We start from the raw sequence: 24,950 nt of genomic DNA on the forward strand, positions 1-24,950 counted from the left end.
TATGTGCAGGAAACCAGGAGTCTAACCATCCTGTTTTAAAAGGTCAATGAGGTTAGATGCAGAAGCAACTTTACTGCGAAGCTGATGGAGCTTGCATTTCAAGGCCGTTCCTTGCATGGCTCCCTCCCGGGCCTTGGGAAGGCCCTAGCCATGTGTTCACATGGTAATATGATTTTGTAAAATTTACAAACTTTTAACTACAATTGGTTAAGACTCCTGTCTCCACTCATACTTTCTTTCCTGCACCCTTCTTCTGGTGTCAGGCATTTTGGGGATGCAGAAATTGACAATCACTTCCATGTATAATTGCCATCTCTTTAGAAGAATTGCTTCCAGGAAACTTCTGTGGACTATCTGGCATTACAACATGGAACTGCAAGAGTGGAGTCATGTTGTGATATGAATGTGTCCTATAGCACCAGGCACTGAAGTATGTGGATTGTGGAAGAGAAAAAGGACTTAGAAATCAGGAAGCCAGAAGCTAGTCTGTGGAAAATTCTTCTAAGCATCTGAAGTGTAGAATTGTAAGCAAAACATCCCCCTTCCCATTATCACCTAATCAAAATGGTCATTCTCTCCTGTCAGTAACATACTTAATAATGCAGAATGTACAACGATAAATGCGCAACATTTTTTTCTTTTTTGGATGAGAATCACACAAAATAAAATCTATCTAATAATTCTTGTGTTTATAGGTTACAAACTTTAGGAATATTACAAACAGTAATATTAAGTAACAATAAGTCTCTTGACAGACTGTGCATTTCATTCTAATATGTCAGATCACTTCTTATAGTATCTGACATGCTTTGTCCTTGGAAAGTTGAGCAGTTCCAGATGAAATAGTACACAAAATTGCCAACAATAAAGAAATATAGACTGAAAAACTAAGAGCTCTGATGACAAGATACCTATGCATATTCATCAACTTAGTTAATGTATGTAGTATGAGAGTAATGTGATTACATATTTACGCAGCTCAATATAATGTAGCAACAATTTAAAACTGTATTTTAATTCCTCTTGTGTTACAATTAATTTTGTATATATTTTTCAGAGTATGAAGCCAAAAAACAGAAACTTGTATCTGAGAGGCTTAACAGGCAATTAATTAATAAAATAGTTATTTTCTGTATTGTATGATGTTTAATGTGTTTATCTATTTTTTAAAATGTATTTTATTGTGATTTATTTTTCTTTCCAAACATATATTCACTTTTGTTCCTAATTTTCTAGTTTTAATTCTGTGTTCTTTTTCTTAAAGAGTACCCCTTTAAGTTGAAAGGCCCTATACAAATTTGATCTTCCTTTGGTTAGATGAACTAAAAATGTTTCGGTCCTTTGAAAGTGTTTTTCTGTTAATCATAAAGATAATTAAACACAGGCATATACGGCCCTACCTCGAATATGTTCTCCAACATTTATGAGGTAATTGTTCAGCTTTCACTTATGTTGTATATGTTTGGATTACGAATTCACAGAAATTGGGCCCTTGGAGAACTTTTAACTCTGCCTCCTTCAGAGACGGGTCTTTTTTTCTTTGGCAAACATAGGCAGCATCTTACCAGGAAGATGAGTCAGAGCTTTGAGCCAGCACAGAATAACAGAGGGAGCTGGCTCTGGACGGAGGACTAATTAAAAAAATAAGTGAAAGTATCTAAAATCTTACTATGGGTGTTAAAAATATAGCCACAAGATATCAGATGCCTAGAAATAACCTACTGAATACAAAGAAATCAAAAAAGTCACTGAGTTGGAATTTGAAAAAAAAAAAGGTTATTATGGGATTGTATGAAATCACGTGTGTGAAACTTCTGAAAATTGTTGAGCACTATAGAATTTAAAGAATCTTTTCTTCAAAACTGACAAAACAATTTTCCTCTTTAATTCTCCCAGCTAAAAAAATATGGAGGAAAGATATGAAAATGATCAAATGTGCATACAAATTATCTATTTGTAATTATGTAGTACTTAATATACAAATTATTTATGATCATATATATAAATATATATATATAATTCCGTCTGGTATAATTTTCCTTCAACTGGAAAAACTTGTTTTTTCCATTTGTTATGGTTCAGGTTTGCTTGTGCTGAGTTTTTTTTGTTTTCATTTACCTGAAATGTCTTTATTTGCCTTTGTTCCTGAAGAACACTTATGCTGGATGCAGAATTTTGTCTTGGCAGATTTTTTTTAAACCTCTTTGATGTTGTTTTTCATCTCCACAGTTTCTGATAGGAAATCAACATCATTCAAACTGTGTGCTGCTTTATGTAGAGTTGCCATTTTTTGTCTGTCTGCTTTCAAGTTTTTTTCTCTTTGGTTTTCAGCCTTCTATCTATTATGGGCCTAAGCATGTTTCTGCTCATATTTATTCCTCTTGAGATTTACTGGATTTCTTAAATCTGAAAATTAATTTAATTCATTAAATTGGGAACGTCCTTTGTTATTTAAAAAAAAAAAGTCACTGAGCTGGAGTTTGAGAAATGATGAGAGCCAGAAGCTAAGCATATATGTAAACAAAACAAAGCAAACAAAAAACCCCAAAGGAAATAAAAGGAATAGAAGACAAAAGATGAACTGAATGGAGGGTGTATTGTTAGGTAGGAAGCTCTTTTCGAAATTATTTGCAAAGGACAATTGCCTCTCTCCTGACCAATTTTGATATAAGTCAAAGCCTCTGCTTCTTGTTTTTGTCCAGCCTCAGCTTTTGGTGTCCCTCGCACTGTGCTCACATATCTAGTAAGCAGAAATAACATTGTTCTTCCATATTTCCCACAAAGGCTTTGCCACTGGATCTCTTTCTGGCTCCTACTCACCTTTCCTTTTGGGGCTTGTTTATTTCTGCTCAGGTGGAGCTGGAAGCTTCAGTTTCTAACTGGCAGCTCAAGTGACTAAAACTCTTTGATGTTTTCATCATTGCAGAAAATTAAACTAATCTACAGATTATAACATATGTGCTATCAGAGTACATGGAAGAAAGGATAAAGAAAATCCCAAATTTGAGGACAGGTTACAAAGTGCTGAAGTAGATAAGTTAATAGTATGGTTGGGAACTTCAAAACCGCATAAAAAGCGTTAAATCAAAACACCTGAAACTTTGTTGTTCTTTTTTTGTACATCTCTTTTCTATCCCTTCTATCTTAAACGATAGTAAGATTCATTAGAATTTTTGACAGCAATCCGGTTAACAGAACAAAATGTAAAAAAAGTGCATCAAAAATTTGAGAATTCTGAGCCGCATTAGGAAATAAAAGGTCAATATTTTAGCAAAACATCCCAAAGTCTCTGCACGACAAATTACCTCCTCTGGAGAGCTGCAATAATATGACTCAATCTGCTGAGTGTCACATGATGCTTGTTTTGAAAATATTTTGCATTTCTTAGCTGAAGGGCACGCTCTAACACTTCAGATTACAATAACATGGGCTTACATTTCAGCTACTTTAATTCACATCAATCTCACAATCTGGCAGAAACATTTTTCACCCAGTCCGTGTTTGTTCTGGTCCTACTGAGAATTCTATTTTTAGAAAAAGGTGTTTAAAACGGAACCACAAACACAGATGTAAAAAGATGTTATCCTGAAACTTATAAATGTTTTTCAGATTTCAGACTCAGGAAATGAGATGTTAGTTAATTTCTACAGGTGGTCCCATCTTGCCTGGACTGGAAAAGGAAAAAGGAAACAAAAGAAAAAGAAATGTACCCTAGCAAGCTCAGAGAAAACTTTTTCCCTCTAACTTTTTTCTTTTAGGTGTAGAGAAAGTGTAAGGGTGGAGAATTATTTGTTGTATCCTGCTCAGATTATATTTCATGTTTTGATTTAAATTTTGCTCATGTGATTCAAGGCCTCTTCCTAAGGAAAGAAAGAAAAAAAAAACACTGCTTACCCAGAAATGCTTACTAAATCCAACAGCACACCTGCTACAGATTAAATGCAGATTAAATTGACTCTCTTCTTTTCACATGCCAGTATTTCTCTTCACTGAGGTGTATCATTTGTACTGTAGGAAATCCAGAGAAACATGGGAGTCAGACACTCAGGCCAGTTAAAAGCAAAAAGACCTAAACAATGAAACATGTTTGAGAAAAAAATCTGAGTGATATTTATTGCTATAAAACATGTTCCTGATTCTTTTGAAAACCATATGCAACAGTGCTTCAGCCACACTGGAATTTCTGGTGCAACTGTTAACAAATAATAAATCTTACCTTCCTCTCTCAGAAGAATAAGAAATAAGAAAGCTGTCTTCTGCTAAAGGAAAACGCTTCTAGATAGGTAACCCACCATTGTGTGCTATTTATTGTAGTTTATTTTGTATGATTCTGACAGCCTCGCCTCAGAGGAACTTTGGGGGAAGGGAGGGACCAGGTGAGGACCTTGACCTAGGGCAGGGCTGAAACCAGTGAGGGAACCAATAGCTGAGGTAGGAGCAGCTGGTAGAACAAAACTCTATCTGGAAGACAGTGCTATTCTAAGAGGCCCATCCAGTGCGTGATGAATGACTACAGAAGTGAAGGACTGGTGAAGCCAGGCAGAGGTCAGGGGCAGGTTATAGGAAGAGGCTTCAGCCATGTGTAGCAAATGAGGAAGAAGGAAACCCTGAAACAGTGGCTGGCACAGGGCCCAGGCCCACACATCTGCAGTGGCAAAGGCTGTGGCCTAGAGGCACAGGACGTCAAACTCAACAGCAAGATACACTCTAGACTCTCTTGCTGGGTGTATCCGGGCCTAACTGTATGTACACTCTGCTCTGGTTAAAATTGTTGCCGGAACTCAGGTTGTTGGCATCAGGGTCTGCAGATGAGAAATCTGGTGAAGTTTCTGACAAGAGCCACTTATGTGGTCTCCCTGAATCCACTTCTGTCTCACTCCAATCTATTTTTCACCCAGAAGTTGGAGAAGTCCTTAAAAAAATGTCTGATGGATATAGGCTTCCTGGAAGATGGCGGAAGAGTAAGACGTGGAGATCACCTTCCTCCCCACAGATACACCAGAAATACATCTACACGTGGAACAACTGCTAGAGAACACCTACTGAACGCTGGCAGAAGAACTCAGATCTCCCAAAAGGCAAGAACCCCCCCAGGTACCTGGGTAGGGCAAAAGAAAAAAGAATAAACAGAGACAAAAGAATAGGGACGGGACCTGCACCAGTGGGAGGCAGCCGTGAAGGAGGAAAGATTTCCACACACTAGAAGCCCCTTCGCGGGCAGAGACTGCGGGTGGCGGAGGGGGAAAGCTTCGGGGGCCGCGGAGGAGAGCGCAGCAACAGGGGTGCGGAGGGCAAAGGGGAGAGATTCCCGCACAGAGGATAAGGGCCGAGCGGCACTCACCAGTCCGAGAGGCTTGTTTGCTCCCCCGCTGGGGCGGGCGGGGCTGGGAGCTGAGGCTCGGGCTACGGTCGGAGGGCAAGGAGAGGACTGGCGGGGTGAACACGGCCTGAAGGGGGTTAGTGCGCTACGGCTAGCCGGGAGGGAGTCCGGGAAAATGTCTGGACCTGCCGAAGAGGCAGGAGACTTTTTCTTCCCTCTTTGTTTCCTGGTGCGCGAGGAGAGGGGATTCAGAGCATTCCTTAAAGGAGCTCCAGAGACGGGTGCGAGCCGCGGCTAAAAGCGCAGACCCCAGAGACAGGCATGAGACGCTAAGGCTGCTGCTGCCGCCACCAAGAATTCTGTGTGCGACCACAGGTTACTATACACATCCCCCTTCCGGGGAGCCTGTGCAGCCTGCCACTACCAGGGTCCGGTGATCCAGGGACAACTCCCCCGGGAGAACGCACGGCACGCCTCAGGCTGGCGCAACGTCACGCTGGCCTCTGCCGCCGCAAGCTCGCCCCGCCTCCGTACCCCCCCCACCCCCCCACCCCCCCACCCCCGCCTGAGTGAGCCGACCTACACGCAGAGGTGGGGCCAAATCCAAAGCTGAGCCCTTGGAAGCTGCGAGAACAAAGAAGAGAAAGGAAAATCACTCCTAGTAGCCTCAGAAGCAGCGGATTAAAGCTCCACAATCAACTTGATGTAACCTGCATCTGTGGAATACATGAATAGACAACGAATCATCCCAAATTAAGGAGGTGGCCTTTGACAGCAAGATTTATGATTTTTTCCCCCTTTTGCTCTTTTGGTGAGTGTGTATGTGTATGCTTCTGTGTGAGATTTTGTCTGTATAGCTTTGCTTCCACCATTTGTCCTAGGGTTCTATCCGTCCGTTTTTTTTTTTTAATTTTTTTCTTAATATTTTTTTTATTTTAATAACTTTATTATATTTTATTTTATTTTACTTTATCTTCTTTCTTTTTTCCTTCCTTCCCTCCTCCCTCCCTGCCTTCTTTCTTTCTTTCTTTCTTTCTTTCTCCTTCTACTAATTCTTTCTTTCTACTTCTTCTCCCTTTTATTCTGAGCCGTGTGGATGAAAGGCTCTTAGTGCTGCAGCCAGGAGTCAGTGCTCTGCCTCTGACGTGGGAGAGCCAACTTCAGGACACTGGTCCACAAGAGACCACCCAGCTCCACATAATATCAAATGGCGAAAATCTCCCAGAGATCTCCATCTCAACACCAGCACCCAGCTTCATTCAACAAACAGCAAGCTACAGTGCTGGACATCCTATGCCAAACAATTAGCAAGACAGGAACACAATGCCACCCATTAGCAGAGAGGCTGCCTAAAATCATAATAAGTCCACAGACACCCCAAAACACACCACTAGATGTGGACCTGCCCACCAGAAAGACAAGATCCAGCCTCATCCACCAGAACACAGGCACTAGTCCCCTCCACCAGGAAGCCTACACAACCCACTGAACCAACCTTAGCCACTGGGGACAGACACCAAAAACAACGGAAACTATGAACCTGCGGCCTGCAAAAAGGAGACCCCAAACACAGTAAGATAAGCAAAATGAGAAGACAGAAAAACACACAGCAGATGAAGGAGCAAGATAAAAACCCACCAGACCTAACAAATGAAGAGGAAATAGGCAGTCTACCTGAAAAAGAATTCAGAATCCAATTCAGATCCAAGAAGATATAACAATTGTAAATATTTATGCACGAAACATAGGAGCACCTCAATACATAAGGCAAATACTAGCAGCCATAAAAGGAGAAATCGACAGTAACACATTCACAGTAGGGGACTTTAACACCCCACTTTCACCAATGGACAGATCATCCAAAATGAAAATAAATAAGGAAACACAAGCTTTAAATGATACATTAAACAAGATGGACTTAATTGATATTTATATTAAACAAGATGGACTTAACTGATATTTATAGGACATTCCATCAAAAACAACAGAATACACATTTTTCTCAAGTGCTCATGGAACATTCTCCAGGATAGATCATATCTTGGGTCACAAGTCAAGCCTTGGTAAATTTAAGAAAATTGAAATTATGTCAAGTATCTTTTCGGACCACAGTGCTATGAGACTAGATATTAATTACAGGTAAAGATCTGTAAAAAATACAAACACATGGAGGCTAAACAATACACTACTTAATAACAAAGTGATCACTGAAGAAATCAAAGAGGAAATCAAAAAATACCTAGAAAAAAATGACAATGGAGTCACAACAACCCAAAATCTATGGGATGAAGCAAAAGCAGTTCTAAGAGGGAAGTTTATAGCAATACAATCCTACTTTAAGAAACAGGAAACATCTCGAATAAACAACCTAACCTTGCACCTAAAGCATTAGAGAAAGAATAATAAAAAAAACCCCCCAAATTTAGCAAAAGGAAAGAAATCGTAAAAATCAGATCAGAAATAACTGAAAAAGAAATGAAGGAAATGATAGCAAAGATCAATAAAACTAAAAGCTGGGGGCTTCCCTGGTGGCACAGTGGTTGAGAATCCGCCTGCCAATGCAGGGGTCACGGGTTCGAGCCCTGATCTGGGAAGATCCCACATGCCGCGGAGCAACTGGGCCCGTGAGCCACAACTACTGAGCCTCCGCATCTGGAGCCTGTGCTCCACAACGAGAGGCCGCGATAGTAAGAGGCCTGCGTACAGCGATGAGGAGTGGCACCCGCTCACCGCAACTAGAGAAAGCCCTCGCACAGTAAACAAAGACCCAACACAGCCAAAAATAAATAAATTTATTAAAAAAAAAACAAAAACAAAAAAAAAAACTAAAAGCTGGTTCTTTGAGAAGATAAACAAAATTCATAAACCATTAGCTAGACTCATCAAGAAAAAAAGGGAGAACACTCAAATCAATAGAATTAGAAATGAAAAAGAAGTAACAACTGACACTGCAGAAATACAAAAGATCATGAGAGATTACTACAAGCAACTCTATGCCAATAAAATGGACAACCTGGAAGAAATGGACAAATTCTTAGAAATGTACAACCTGCCAAGACTGAATCAGGAAGAAATAGAAAATATGAACAGACCAATCACAAGCACTGAAATTGAAACTGTGATTTAAAAGCTTCCAACAAACAAAAGCCCAGGACCAGATGGCTTCACAGGTGAATTCTATCAAACATTTAGAGAAGAGCTAACACCTATCCTTCTCAAACTCTTCCAAAATATAGCAGAGGGAGGAACACTCCCAAAGTCATTCTACGAGGCCACCATCACCTTGATACCAAAACCAGACAAGGATGTCACAAAGAAAGAAAACTACAGGCCAATATCACTGATGAACATAGATGCAAAAATCCTCAACAAAATACTAGCAAAGAGAATCCAACAGCACATTAAAAGGATCATACAACATGATCAAGTGGGGTTTATTCCAGGAATGCAAGGATTCTTCAATATACGCAAAACAATGTGATAAACCATATTAACAAATTGAAGGAGAAAAACCATATGATCTCAATAGATGCAGAGAAAGCTTTTGACAAAATTCAACACCCATTTATGATAAAAACCCTGCAGATATTAGGCATAGAGGGAACGTTCCTCAACATAATAAAGGCCATATATGACAAACCCACAGGCAACATCGTCCTCAATGGTGAAAGACTGAAAGCATTTCCACTAAGATCCGGAACAAGACAAGTTTGCCCACTCTCACCGCTCTTATTCAACATAGTTTTGGAAGTTTTAGCCACAGCAATCAGAGAAGAAAAGGAAATAAAAGGAATCCAAATCGGAAAAGAAGAAGTAAAGCTGTCACTGTTTGCAGATGACATGATACTATACATAGAGAATCCTAAAGATGCTACCAGAAAACTACTAGAGCTAATCAATGAATTTGGTAAAGTAGCAGGATACAAAATTAATGCACAGAAATCTCTGGCATTCCTATATACTAATGATGAAAAATCTGAAAGTGATATCAAGAAAACACTCCCATTTACCACAGCAACAAAAAGAATAAAATATCTAGGAATAAACCTGCCTAAGGAGACAAAAGACCTGTATGCAGAAAATTATAAGACACTGATGAAAGAAATTAAAGATGATACAAATAGATGGAGAGATATACCATGTTCTTGGATTGGAAGAATCAACATTGTGAAAATGACTCTACTACCCAAAGCAATCTACAGATTCAATGCAATCCCTATCAAACTACCACTGGTATTTTTCACAGAACTAGAACAAAATATTTCACAATGTGTATGGAAACACAAAAGACCCCGAATAGCCAAAGAAATCTTGAGAACGAAAAACGGAGCTGGCGGAATCAGGCTCCCTGACTTCAGACTATACTACAAAGTTACAATAATCAAGAGAGTATGGTACTGGCACAAAAACAGAAAGATAGATCAATGCAACAGGATAGAAAGCCCAGAGATAAATCCACACACATATGGTCACCTTATCTTTGATAAAGGAGGTAGGAATGTACAGTGGAGAAAGGACAGCCTCTTCAATAAATGGTGCTGGGAAAACTGGACAGGTACATGTAAAAGAATGAGATTAGGTAACTCCCTAACACCATACACAAAAATAAGCTCAAAATGTATTAAAGACCTAAATGTAAGGCCAGACACTATCAAACTCTTAGAGGAAAACATAGGCAGAACACTCTATGACATAAATCACAGCAAGATCCTTTTTGACCCACCTCCTAGAGAAATGGAAATAAAAACAAAAATAAACAAATGGGACCTAATGAAACTTCAAAGCTTTTGCACAGCAAAGGAAACCATAAACAAGACGAAAAGACAACCCTCAGAATGGGAGGAAATATTTGCAAATGAAGCAACTGACAAAGGATTAATCTCCAAAGTTTATAAGCAGCTCACGCAGCTCAATAAAAAAAACAAACAACCCAATCCAAAAATGGGCTGAAGACCTAAATAGACATTTCTCCAAAGAAGATATACAGACTGCCAACAAACACATGAAAGAATGCTCAACTTCATTAATCATTAGAGAAATGCAAATCAAAACTACAATGAGATATCATCTCACACCAGTCAGAATGGCCATCATCAAAAAATCTAGAAACAATAAATGCTGGAGAGGGTGTGGAGAAAAGGGAACCCTCTTGCACTGTTGGTGGGAATGTTAATTGATACAGCCACTGTGCAGAACAGTATGGAGGTTCCTTAAAAAACTACAAATAGAACTACCATATGACCCAGCAATCCCACTACTGGGCATATACCCTGAGAAAACCATAATTCAGAAAGAGTCATGTACCAAAATGTTCATTGCAGCTCTATTTACAATAGCCCAGAGATGGAAACAGCCTAAGTGTCCATCATCGGATGAATGGATAAAGAAGATGTGGCACATATATACAATGGAATATTACTCAGCCATAAAAATAAATGAAATTGAGCTATTTGTAATGAGGTGGATAGACCTAGAGTCTGTCATACAGAGTGAAGTAAGTCAGAAAGAGAGAGACAAATACCGTATGCTAACACATATATATGGAATTCAAGGAAAAAAATGTCATGAAGTACCTAGGGTTAAGACAGGAATAAAGACACAGACCTACTAGAGAATGGACTTGAGGATATGGGGAGGGGGAAGGGTAAGCTGTGACAAAGCAAGAGAGAGGCATGGACATATATACACTACCAAACGTAAGGTAGATAGCTAGTGGGAAGCAGCCGCATAGCCCAGGGAGATCAGCTCGGTGCTTTGTGACCTCCTGGAGGGGTGTGATAGTTAGGGTGGGAAGGAGGGAGACGCAAGAGGGAAGAGATATGGCAACATATGTATATGTATAACTGATTCACTTTGTTATAAAGCAGAAACTAACACACCATTGTAAAGTAATTATACTCGAATAAAGATGTGAAAAAAAAATAACGCTGCTATAAAAAAAAAAATGTCTGATGAGCACACCCTCTGTTTAAATTCCATTGAAGGCGTTCCTTTGGCCTTCTGGCTAAAACCAAACTCCAACGAGGCGTACAAATCTGTGCATCCGGCCAGTCTTCCTGTTGATTTCCGCCCTCCAGCCACCATGGCTTTTTCCAGCTGCTCAGTGCATATATGCCTGCTTTGCACCACCTACTCTGCCTGAATATCTCTTCTCCATTTTCTTGCAGAAGCAGCAGCCTGTTCTTCAGCTCACCCATCAAGGGTCACTCCTTCGTGGAAGTGCAGACTAGGTGAGGTCCCCTGTTCTAGACTCTCTTGTAGCTTTTCTTTCATCTTCAAAGCAGTTATCACAATAATGGTCAAATAATTAAGTGTGCAACTGGTTGTTTAATGTTTTTCTCTCTGGCTGGCTGAAAACTCTACTAGCCTAAGACTACATCTGTGTTGTATTCCACTGTGCTTACCTGTCATAAGACCTTTTTCGAAGTAGATGCTTAGTAAGTAGTTAATGATTGAATGTGTGAATAAGGGTTGAGCAACTCATCACCAAATCTCAATAGAGTCAACAGTCTGTTCTGCCTGCCCATAAGGCCAGCACACTGTAAGGATCCATCTTAGTAAACCATTCTATCATGTGATATCATGACAAATAGTATAACACAACAACAACAAAATGAACCATATCTATGGCTTACTTTATTTACTACTAAATTTATTTTTTTCAGATTCCTTTTTTTAGAGTTGGAAAAAAATATTACTTGTAGAAAGTGAAAGAGAGAGAAGAAAAGAGACAACAAAATACCACATCAGTCTTCTGGAATTGATAAGTCAAATGGACACTCTGCATTGGTGACTTTTCCTATGTTCATCCATAAGCCACTAAATTTAATGTTGTTTTCCAAAGTCACATCAGTCTACAAACTGTAATACCTTCAACAACCTAGACTTTGGAATGTTGCCAGAGGTCCTTATCTCACCTCCCTGTGGTAATACACTGGAGTTGAAGTGAAGCAGCTGATATTACATGAATCCACCAAAGTAAAGGTAAAGTGGATTATCTGCCTGCTATGCCCAAATGCTGTTGAAATCTGCTACATGTGTAATAGGACTTGTAAAAGGCTGTTCATTCAATTTCTAAAATGTCTCTAGAATGTGTTCCCTCCTCCTGCATCTGTTCACACTTGTACTATCACTACCTTAGTTTGGACCCTTTGTCATTCCTTGTATGGGCTATTTTAACAGTCTAACTAATGATTTTTCCGCCTCTTATGTCTCCTTTCTCTAATCTTTCCTCCTGCCCTGCAACCAGAATTAGCTGTCTGAAATGTAAACACGGTCATTTAACTTCCCTAAATAAAGATCTTTCATGACTTTCATTTGCTTATATGAGTAATTTTAAAACTTAAAAATAACAGCGGAGTTCTACTTTCAAATTAGAAATATAAGAGATATATAAAAGATACAAAGTGGTCTGGGGTAGAGTGGAGGGGCCCAGAGCTCTGGTTTTTTGTGCTCCCATTAGGGCACCTCTTTGGGACCTGCAGGCTCATTGGATGACCTGGCTGACCTCATCAAGGCCAATCTCTTCAGAAAAGCATTCACGAGTCTTCACAATCTGACCACACTTTCACCCTCTAGCATAGTCTTGCTAGTCCACCCACATACTTTCTGACCCCTGGACTTGTCACCATTTCTAACATGCTATGCTTTTTCTCTCATTTTTGCCTTGACATTTTCTGTTACTGCTCACTGGCAAGGCCATTCTCTGCTGGTGAAACTTAGGACCCAGTTTCAATCTCATCACTTCTGAAAGCCTTTTCAGATGCCTCCAGTCAGAGCTGGGCTCTCTCCATCCCCCAACGCTGGTTCTGTACCTAACCCCATCACAGCACTTAGCACATTATATGGTCTGTCTCCTTATTTGATGTCAGAAAATATTTTACTCATCCTGGTGAAACTAGTGCTTTCCTAATGCTGGCTGATAGTTAAATTTTTGCTGAATGCAAGATGATTCTACCGTCTTCCCTCAGGAAGTAAAATTCCTGGGAGGTGAATTCAACATAACTTTTTCCTCATCACCACTTCCTAATTCCCAATGTGATGATATTTGGAGGTGGGACTTTTGGGAGGTAATTAGGTTGTGAGTGTTGAGCCCCAGTGCATGGGATTAGTGTCCTTATAAGAAGAGATGTGAGAAAGATGATCTCTCTCTCTGCCGTGAGGATACAGTGAGAAGGTGGCTTCCTATAAGCCAAGAAGAAGGCTCTTGCCAGACACCAAATCTGCTGACAGCTTGACCTTGGACTTCTCAGCCTTCAGAACTGTAAGAAATAAATGTTTAGACCATCCAATCTATGGTATTTGTTATAGAAGCAAAAGCTAAGACACATACCTACATACTTAAGATGGTGCCTTTCTTTTCTCCCTGATTTTCAGCAAGACGTGAATATCCCTTTTCTGGGCTTTAAACCAGACTTTGGATAACAAAGAAGAGCCTAGGGGGATCATGGGGTCACTCCTGAAGACCTAACTAGAGGAGAAAATGTAACAGAGGTGTCAAGTCTTAAAAGATCTGGGAGAGAAAAATTGAGAGAGACCCAGAATTGTTTTTCCTCGTGTGGCATATAGTGGGTATGAATTTCTCAAAATCCAAAGCTCAGACGTGCAAGAAAGGAAAAGTCTTAGATTCTTTTTTTTCTAAATTCCAGTTTAATATCTATTTAGAGACTCGATTCTTCCTGATGGCAGTAACCATAGTTTTAGTCAATTCCTGGCAAACTCAGTCACTTCAAATTTTAATGCAGACAATCCTCTGATTGCATTTAAGTAGCCTCTTGGCTCCAGGGAAGGAGGAAGTATCTGGGCCTTGGTTAGTAGTTGTCCATGCTGTCATTTGCTGAGGTCATCGTGTATGGTTTCCAGATGTAGTCACTACACTACAGTAGCTTCTGTTGAGATGTTCATGCTCCTAGTAACTCTCAGCTATATGATCCAAGCTTTCTTATGCTGCACTGTTCCCTGGTCATGACTACAAATTTCATTCAGGGCTCTTCACTCTCTGTCAAATAATTCTGTAAACCTAAGCCAGTTTAGTCTCATACAACTTTAGGTTATTTTAGTAAATAATAGTAACCACCACAAAACTGACTTACTCTCCACAAGTTATGCCACAAATACAGACCTTATTAAAAAAAATTCATTGGCAAGCAGGCTCAAAAACATTTATACAAACTGTTCCGTAAGATCGATGAAGTCCCAGCTCTCTGTTCTTTTGAAGTGCTCCAACTACCTCTTTCATGAAATGTTTACTTGAAGCAGATGCAACCATATCCAGAGGCAGAATTCTGTACCCTTGGAGTCGCATGAGGCAACCAGAAGTCCTCTGACTCAATGATTGGACACAGGTTCTGTTGTGGGTCAAGCCTTGGGCATTATCCTTGAGGGTACAGGTTACAGGCGTGGGTGGACTTTAAAAAATTTTTTTGGCTGCGTAGCGTCTTTGTTGCTGCGCGCGGGCTTTCTCTAGTTGCGGTGAGCGGGGGCTACTCTTTGTTGCGCTGCGCGGGCTTCTCATTGTGGTGGCTTCTCTTGTTGCGGAGCACGGGCTCCAGGCACACGGGCTTCAGCAGTTGTGGCTCGCGGGCTGTAGAGCGCAGGCTCACTAGTTGTGGTGCACAGGCTTAGTTGCTCTATGGCACGTGGGATCTTCCCGGACCAGGGCTCAAAACCGTGTCTCCCTGCATTGGCAGGCGGATCCTTAACCACTGCACCACCAGGGAAGCCCTGGGTGGACTTTCGTATTCTGTTCATTGAACAACATATCTGAAATTCCACTCGTTTCCACAATGAGACCTTGTTTCTAACATTCATTATGCTAGTTAGAAAAGCTAGTATTGATGGAGATGTGGAAAACAGAAGGTGTATATTCTTATGGGCTGTCTCTGGAGTGTAGGCTCCTGATTTTCATGGCAGGTGGCTACTTCTGGGATTTCAATTCCTGCTTTGGGTAACCTTAGTTCAGGCTGCTATCACAAAAATATAGACTGGGTGACTTAAACCACAAACATTTATTTCTCTCAGTTTTGGAGGCTGGGAAGTCCAATATCAAGGCACTAGCAGATTCAGTGTCTGGTGAGACCCCTCTTCCTGGCTTGTAGATACACGTCTTCTTGTATCCTTCCATGATGGAGAGGAGAGAAAAAGGGCAGCTCTCTTTCTCTTTTTCTAAGGACACTAGTTCCCTCATGGAGGCTCCATCTTCATGATCGAATTACCCCCAGAGGCCCCACCTTCAAAGGCCACCACATTAGGGCTTCAACATATGAATTTTTGGGAGACACAAACATTTAGTCCATAACTGAAAACTAAGAGGTGGGGGTGATATGGGAAGGAGTGAGGATACATGGATTAGTACTTCAAAATACTGTTCTACTCTGTAAATGTACTTTTCTCTCTTGAGAGGAAATGCAGAAGTCTATTTGCTCATAAACCAGCAGCAGGAGGTGGATAACACTTTTAGATAAATGTTAACATTTTAATTTTTTTGTGAGAAGAGAGACCACTGACATGTTGGTTAAGAGAAAATTTAAACTGACCTGATCTAAATTTAGAAAGTAAATCTTGGAGCTTTTCTTTTCTTAAGATAATCTAGTTTATCCTTATTTTAATTAATCGTTATATCACAGAAGGTTGCCTTTTCTAATTAACACACAAAAAGGCAGGAATTATAAAGAACCTTGAAATATCTTAATGCCTAAGTATGAAAACCATACATTGAGGAAAAATAATTTTAAGAAACTTAATAGTAAGTATCTAGCACATAGTAGGGCCTCATTAAACATTTGTTTTTGAATGAATGAATGACTGAATAAGTGAAAGCATGATGCCAAAAAGCTCAGGGGTATGTTATCAAAACAGAGGCAAAGACATGGCAACCTTACACATAGTAGAAACTTCTAGATGACCGAGAGTTTTTTCTGCAGACACGATCATAGAGAAAACAACTCTGCCCAAATCTCACAGGAGAATTAGGATGAGGCATCCCCAGTGACTCTCCCATCTGTCCCTTTGAACTTGAAGCCCAGAGTCTCAGGGTCTGAGGCATTCTGCTGGGGACAGAGAGGGGTTGTGGGGACAAGAGGAAAGCCCCAAGAAGGCTTTTGCTCCTCTTTGAGTGTCAGAACACACAGTAGGGCAGAAATTGTCTGTCAGAAGAAATTTAGAAACATTTACTAAATTTTGACTCCTACATTGTACTAAGTTTATTTTCTTAACTTGATTTTATTTTTTTTCTCAAACTATGCAGGAGTAATTTAAAAGGTCAAATAGTTGTATGAGGCTTACAATAAAACCGAAAAGTCTCCTCTCTTACCTCTCTTTTCTCTCTATCCTTCCTCTAAAGGGGCAACCAGTTTTAACTCTTTTAGCTATTACCATATTTATACTCTTATTTCCTATTTTTTCAGTTTTAGGCATGAATGATTAACTTCCTAATATGGAGGAGGACAATTTAGCTTGTGTACCCCTTTGAGCTTCTCCCATTTTGTCTTTGGAGGGAAGGAAACGTAATTTTCCCTCTACCCTTCTGAGTTCTTGGCTGAGATTCCTGTAATAAGGGACAGATTGACAAGAGAAAAGCAAACAGCAGTTTATTAACGTGTATACCTTATGTGTCCATGAGAGAGACCCAGGGAAAAATGAGTAACTCCCCCAGGTGGCTTAGAATTCAGACTTAAATGCCATCTCAATAGGTTAAAGGTGAGGGGGGGATGTACACCTCTTAGGTAAATGATTTTTAGGAATGATGAATAGGCCCTTAGAAGAATAGATGGGAGGTATGATAGTTTGTGACAAAGTCTGTCTGGTTAAGGTGTCCATTTCTAGTCTCTTCTCCTGTGATAAGAATCAATCTTCCCTGGTTATGAAACTCCTGGGAAGGGATTTATGGCAGTTGAGTTCCTTATGGCAACGGGAGAGGCCACTGCAATGAGAAGCCTGCGCACTGCAACGAAGAGTAGCCCCCACTCGCCGCAACTAGAGAAAGCCTGCGCACAGCAACGAAGACCCAACACAGCCAAAATTAAAAAAAAAAAAAAAAAATGACTGACTTCCCCCAAGCAAGAGAGAATTCTCAGCACACTGTTTTTGGACTTCAACTACAACACTGATTGGCTCTTTCTGTTACTACAGCACAGAGCCTTCCGCTAGAACTGTGGCATCGGCTCTCTTGGGTCTCCAGCCTGCCAGCCCAGCCGGTCTGGTCTTCTCTTAAGACCAGACTTGCCATCCTCTGTGATTGTGTGAGCCAATTCCTTAAAAGAAACTCATTGTTATATAAATATATATATATATATATATATATATATATATATATATATATATATATATACACACACACACACATCCTATTGGTTCTGTTTCTCTGAAGAACCCTAAAACAGCCTCCTTCCTTAAATTTCACTCTTACTCTTATCCACTATCCAAGTTGCAACATGCAACTGGCTTCTAAAACTGAAATAGGATACTTTCACTTACCTGTTGAAAAGCTCTTCAGTGTCTTCTTTATAGTTTTTCACAGTTCCAAGCTACTTTTCCACTTTATCCCCAGCCCCTCAATGGTGAAATCTTCCTGAACACGCTGTGGTCTTTCCTCCTCTGTCCTTTTGCATGCATGGTTTCTTTGGGGACTGTCCTTCTCCCTCTTTTCCATTTGGAAAATTGGTCTTCTTTTAAGTCCCTGCCAATATATCACTCATGTGAAATGTTAGTAATGCTTTTTCTCTTTCCCAACAAGTGAAGGCTTTCCTTCCCTAGCCCCACAAAACCTCTCCTATAGTATATATGAAAAGAAATGCAACCCAAATTGATCATATTGCATTGAGATTATTTGTTTTTGTTTCTCTTTCTCATAAGACTCCAAGACTCTTCAAGGGGAGCAGGGTGTGTGTGTCTAGTATTGGGCTGGCCAAAAAGTTCATTCGGGTTTCCATACCCTCTTATGGAAAAACCCAAATGAACTTTTGGGCAAACCCAATGCATAGGCGGTATGTTGTGAACATTTAATTACTATTTCTGGGACTGTACTTGAAATTCCTTCAGCATTTCTTATTGCAGCTGGAAAAGGACTGAAAAAAAAAAAGAACTAAATTCACTGCAGTTGAACTTAAATTTTAGTTCTGTATATCACAGCTGATAGAGCAAAGGAGAAGACTGTTTCTATATTTTCTGGTACAATTACTCCCTCTCCCTGTCCCCATTATATCCTGCCATCTTGTTCTTTGACTCCTGGTTTAATGTTCTAATTGTTTTCATAGTTTCTATTGTATGGATGCTTCAAGCTTTTTTATTGAAACTGATAGTCTATTAATAATAAATAGCCTAAACCAGTATATTTCTTATTTTCCTAAGAGGCTTTACTTGTAAAACACTAGTTGCCTCTTCTTTTGTGAGGCTTTATATATTGTTAAAAAAAATAAAGGACAGGGGGCTTCCCTGGTGGCGCAGTGGTTGAGAGTCCGCCTGCCGATGCAGGGGACACGGGTTCGTGCCCCGGTCTGGGAAGATCCCACATGCCGCGCAGCGGCTGGGCCCGTGAGCCATGGCCGCTAAGCCTGTGCATCCGGAGCCTGTGCCCCGCAACGGGAGAGGCCGCAGCAGTGAGAGACCCGCGTAACACACACACACACACACACACACCAAAAAAAAAAAAAAAAAAAAAAAGGACAAGAAAAATATTTAAAATGAAGGGGATGTAAAAACATTACTACCTTCTTCTGTCTTACCCGGATCTTCCCTCTCCCCATGACAGAGACTCATTCTAAGGCAGAGTCCAGAAGTTAGAAGAAACGATATGAGGCAGGCTCTTTCTTGAAGTTAGCCCTCACTTGGCTCCAGCTTCCGAGCTGTGAAGAAACTGTTGCCTTTTCTGCTCCACCATCCTGGGCAATGGATTTCTCCCTGCTGTTGTGATTTTCACTCTGGTGGCTGTGCGGGGATGGGAGCTTCCAGAGCTCAGCCTCCGTGCCTTTATCAGACTCCGATTTCCAGTTTCCTTCGGGCTCCCAGGAAATTTACCTTTTAGAAAATTCTTCTTCCTGACCTCACAAAGTTTTTTGCCTCGTTGACTTCCCTGATATCTGTGCTTTTTTTTCGTCAGTTGACTTTTTTTTTTTTTTTTCAAATTCAAGTTAAAGTTTCAGCGCTTTGTTCAGTTCTTTGGGCAACAGCTGTGCAAATGAGGCCTTTTGTCTGTTGCTGGTGGCTGAGCCTGGAAAAGAGGGAGAGAAGCTGTCAACTACTTTATTAAGGCAGATCCTTGTTTGTTTATTTTAGAAACTTTGTCTCTCTTAATGTTTATTTTTTTTCTTTTAAAGTTCTTCTTGGGTTATTGGATACAGTGAACTTTCAAATTCTTCTTTAGTCCCACCATCTTTTTTCTAATCTCTTCAAAAAATTTGTTATGCGTGATAGGTCACCTGAGAAACCAGGAATGAATATAAACCTATGGCCGGGCACCTCTACAAAATAATTCTTTTGTGTAGGGATTCTAAGACACTTTTCTTTGCTGATAGGTATGCAGGATAAAGCTCTTCTCTTAAGACCAGACTGAAGGGAAGCAATACAAAGCATCTAGCACAGCAAAGCTGTAGCAACAAAAAAGATTTCTTTTTATAGTCTCCAGAAAAAATGAAGTCAAAACTTCTGAAAGAATATCAGAGCCTGTTATTTTACATCTGTGGTCAGAGTTGAGAGCAACCAGTTTCTCTCCCTAATGTGGGCTGTACAATATCTCTATTCAGGATCACCCTGAGAAACAATGAAAAGTGGCCTCGTGACCGGGAGAATAATAATCCAAGGAAACTTGACATTTAGTTTGTTTTTGATTATTACTCTAAAATGAAACATGTGGTGAAGGTTTTGGTTCAAGTTTTGTTTTCCTCCCCACCCTGCCTCTAACATTCCCCCGCCGGCGCTGCTTGTATCATTTCACGAGCAGCTTCTCTTGGTATCAGTTTTTCCTGTGAGCTGAAATTTAAGTCTTTATTTAGAGAAAGGAAAGCAATCAACTTAACGCAACACCCTGTAAATGGTAATTTTACTGGATTTAAGTGAGGTTGGTAAATAGTTTCATGCCCCTTTTATTGTTAGGTACTTAAGAAAATGTTCTTGTCCAGACTCTGGAAATCTTTTCTTTTTTCTACTCAAAGGGGGACTCAATAGGTGGAGAGACAAAAGCCCTGCAGGTGGCTCCATGCAGACCCAAGACAAATAGAGATCAACATGCAGAAATCAGACAAAAGCAATAGAGGTGGCAATGATGAGGGAGGGGGTATCCTGGAAGGTCAGGTGTAAGGATGCAGCTGTTTTTTTCCCCAGGTATTGGTCTGCCCTCTATCCCATTCTTCTAAAAAAAGAGGAGAGAGAAGGCAACGTTTATATGTAAGATGAAAAGTTCATACATATTATAAAAATTTGCTACTTTCCCTCAGAATCAGAACAGAGTCACCAGGTAGAATAAACTTTTCTTTTCACTCTTGTAAAATAAAGTAATTATTACCATCTAATGGCTATCTACTACATGCCTGGTGCAATGCTGGGCACAATGTGTGTGTTGTCTGATTTAATTGTCATCATTAATATTAGTTCCATTTTATTTTTTATTTTTATGTTTTCCAATCTAGTACTTTGATTTTTTATTCATATTCCACACATTGAAATTAAAACAAAAACAAAAACAAAAACACTGATAAATCAGCAAATTACCTCGAATGCAACTCTGCTGCCATTATTATATATGCTTCCTCTTTCCCAGACACCAAAGTCAGGTACACAGTAAATGCTTTCTACACAAAATAAAAGGTTCTGAATAAAAGAGACTTCATCTGTGTTATTGATAATCTGGAGTTCTGAGGAAATCATTTCCACAAGGTAAAGGAGATAGAGTGACACTGCATTTATCTGAAGATGACCATATTCCTCATAGGAGAGGATCTCATCCCCTGTCTGTACCTTGAAGATAGAGTAAAGACATGTTGGGAGTAGATCCTGCTTAAACTGCTGGACCTTATGGGCCGGATGCACATAGCAGTAGAGAATTCCTCTCATACATTTTACGGCTGAATGCTCCAGCTCATGGGTCCTTCCCTTGTCCTCGTCTATGCGCCTGTATGCAAGAGCCAGGCCCCTTAGCACAGTACAGACTGTTGTGGATCTTGGCCTGATCATCGCCACGTTTTAGTGGGAAAGAGACCTGTGGCTGGACTTTGATCGGGCAGCAATGTTACTTGACAACTCTGTAATAGTGATCCAATTTATCCCATAGTTTTATTATCAGGTCTCGGAAGATTAATGCTTTTAAGAGGTTCAAAGTGAGCCAGACTTTTAAAGAAAGCTGGTGGAGAAGCCATACCTTAAGAATGCATCAGGTGAGCAGGCTATTGCAAATTGTTGACTCTAATCATAAGCGTCGCAGGCTAAACTATAGCAGTTTGAAAAACTGAGCGTTTGGTGAGGGGTCTTCGCTCTAAGGCCTTCCAGCTCACTTCGGCCACGAGCGCAGCCATCGCGCAGTCTGCTCCGCCCGGCAGGCCCCGCCCCGCACGACACTGTCCTAAGGCACACCAGCTGGAAGTTATCGCGAGGGCAAGCTTCGACCTATCTCCAGAAGTTATCGCGAGGGCGAGCTTCGACCTATCTCCGGAAGTTATCGCGAGGGCGAGCTTCGACCTATCTCCGCAGCCTCCGGAGCATCCAGAATTCTATTTTAAAAGGGAGACAGTGATCTCAGTGAGGTAAGGAAACGTCCAACGGATGCAGCTAATTAAGAGTGTTCACAGGCTTCCCTAGTGGCGCAGTGGTTGAGAGTCCGCCTGCCGATGCAGGGGACGCAGGTTTGTGCCCCGGTCCGGGAAGATCCCACATGCCGCGGAGCACCTGGGCCCGTGAGCCATGGCCGCTGAGCCTGCACGTCCGGAGCCTGTGCTCCGCAACGGGAGAGGCCACAACAGTGAGGCCCGCGTATCGCAAAAAAAAAAAAAAAAAAAAAAGTGTTCACATCCCATCGACATATTGTGTAGGTTGGAGTAGGTTAAACACACCTTTATAGGCATTCAGTAATTTAGCAATCAATCTCGTATTCACTTTTTTTTTGAGAATCAATTGTTTAAAAAAGTAGGCATTTTAAACTACGGGTTATATGTAATCTTTACACGTCAACCATCCTTTCAATTCAGTAATCTTTTATTGAGTATCTGCTACGTCATGCTGTGTTAAACAGGTGCTGGAGAGAAAGCAATTAACAGTAGCCGACCAATTGTACAGGTTTGTCACACACACATACAAAATTATTGCATACACACACTACACTGACTTTTGACTTTGTAAACTTATTTTTTGAACAGCACATACAAAGGAACTTCAAACTGTCCTTTACCCAATTGCGTTTCATATTGCATACCAAACCTAGAATGTTTAAGAAAGGACCCAGAACACCTGAGAAAAGCACTGGAGTATGTCTAACCCAGGTTATGCCCACATTTCCAAAAGATTTCTTCTTGTGGAGTTTAGCATTAGCCCATCAAAGTAAGAACATGGGAAATTGGTTTCTTTTAAAAAGTAAAAGCATGTACAATAATCACCTCGATAGGAACTGCTTTTGTTAATCTTTTTTTTAAAGGATTTTCAAAAGCAGAAAAGTACTTATTATCAGCAAATTCAGTCTAATGACTGGTAAATTTCTGTTTCATTTTGTAATGATAGGTAAGGTTTTAAGCTTGAATGAAAAGGAAAAATGTTTTAGTGAATTTCTTTGGGCTTAGTGCCCTTCTCTTTTGTTGGTTCCACTATAGAAAAAAGGATGACCTTTCCAGTGATGTTTTGCATTAGCAAGAAACACCAAATCTTGGACGTGAGATTGTTTTTAACATATAAAAGATTGTTGAATTACTGCAAAGTGCAAAGGCTGGAGCAGAAGTTCTTAATTGATAATGTCCCCAGTGGGGAGCTTATCCATTTAAGTAGAACTCTTCAGAAGCCACAAGGAGAAGGGGTGGTTTGGGAGAGGAAAGAATGCTTTTGAAACTCTGAGTATTTAGGTGAAAAACGATGCCATATATTTGGTTGCTTGTCTCATGTCTGTTCTGGACCTGTTTTTAAAAAGGGAACAATGGACAATAAAGATTTGGAATAATTTCACAGCATATTAAAATCACACATAAAATACAGAGGAGATGCAGGGAATTAAAACGGTGAAGGCTCATTTTTTGCTAGGATAGGTAACTTCTCCAAAATGTATTTGAAAATCATTAAGAACTCAACTGAGACAGTGAATTCAATGATCCAGTGAATCAAAGAGGCTGCAGTGAGTGCTCTTACCCAATTCTTTGTTTAGATTAAATTGAACAAACAGCCTTCCTAGGCAGTTTTGTTATGGGACTATTTTTTCACTAGAGGAACATAGACTAATCGATAATTCTTATTTACGTTATTAGGACTGCTTGAGAAATTTAAATAAGAAAGGAAAGACCTTTGGAATTTGACAAGCTGTGACACTAGCAATAGGCATACATGTAATTGTTCAATTAGCAAAGTACATCATGTGGGTGCTACATTTGGGAACAACCTTTGATGGGTGCATTACAGTATCTAACAGGAAGTGATACATAGTTGATAGCGATTAGTTTGTTCTTTTAAACACTACTGGTCAAACTTCTGTATCTTCCTATGTCCACATTTCCAATTAAGGAGTACATTACTGACCTAAAGGCCATTTGAATCAAATGGTAGAACATTATGCCATTTTAAGCAACTTTTTAAGAGCCCCAACAATAGCATAGCAAATTCATACATTAATATATATTATTTAGTTAGAAATAAGTGCATTTTCCTTTTTTTATGTTCCAATGCTAGGTGAATGGAAAGTTTTAAAATGCATTTCAGGAACTGAAACAGAATTCTTTTCCTATGTGACATAGAAAAAGAAGAGCAAAATTGAACTTTTGATGCTTCAGGTGTTCATACATTAATGAGAATATGAATACTTGCAAGGGAGCTCTGCATTTAGTATTATCTCTCATATTTGAAGATGATGCTTACAGGTTGCCCATGATGCCAAAAACACACAAATAATTTCTTGTTTGCAGGGACTATTTTTAATCATGAGGGTATGCGCTAAGTGGCTATAACTTGGAGACTTAAAAATAAAACGTTGCAAACTAGATAGAAGCTTATTTTTCTCTTTCCTAATAGTCCAAAGGTAGGTGAGCTGACCAGGGCAAGCAGACAGCTGTGTTCCACAAAGTCATTCAGGCACCCAGGTTCCTCCCATCTTAGGTTATACCCTCCCTTAGGGTGACTCATCACCACCACGTCTAAGCTCCAGCCACTAACAGGCCAAAGAGGAAGTACAGGCAAGCAGATTCCTCTTAAGATTATGACCATGTCGAACTTTACCAGAGCCCTGTGATTCTGGAAACCCAAAATGGTTAAAGAAATCCCTCCCACTCTTTGTGTTCTGAGAAACAACTTACTGCAAAGAACCACACTTACCCATGATTTAGAAAAGACTCAAGATGCCGCTCTTGTTTGTGTATGACAAGGCCAGACGCAGACCCTCCAAATTCCCATTCTTTGCTTCCTACCTGATTAGCAGAACTGTTTGGTCCCCACTGATCATTGGGAACAAAATATTTAT

At 40.2% G+C, this 24,950-nt stretch overlaps 1 pseudogene; it reads right to left on the minus strand.

Annotated features, from left to right (window-relative positions):
- Positions 1-21: 21 nt before the first annotated feature.
- LOC116761225 lies at positions 22-24,697 on the minus strand (annotated as a pseudogene).
- Positions 24,698-24,950: the final 253 nt, after the last annotated feature.

The sequence above is a fragment of the Phocoena sinus genome, chromosome 10 (genome assembly GCF_008692025.1).
Source record: "Phocoena sinus isolate mPhoSin1 chromosome 10, mPhoSin1.pri, whole genome shotgun sequence".
Lineage (NCBI taxonomy): Eukaryota > Metazoa > Chordata > Mammalia > Artiodactyla > Phocoenidae > Phocoena > Phocoena sinus.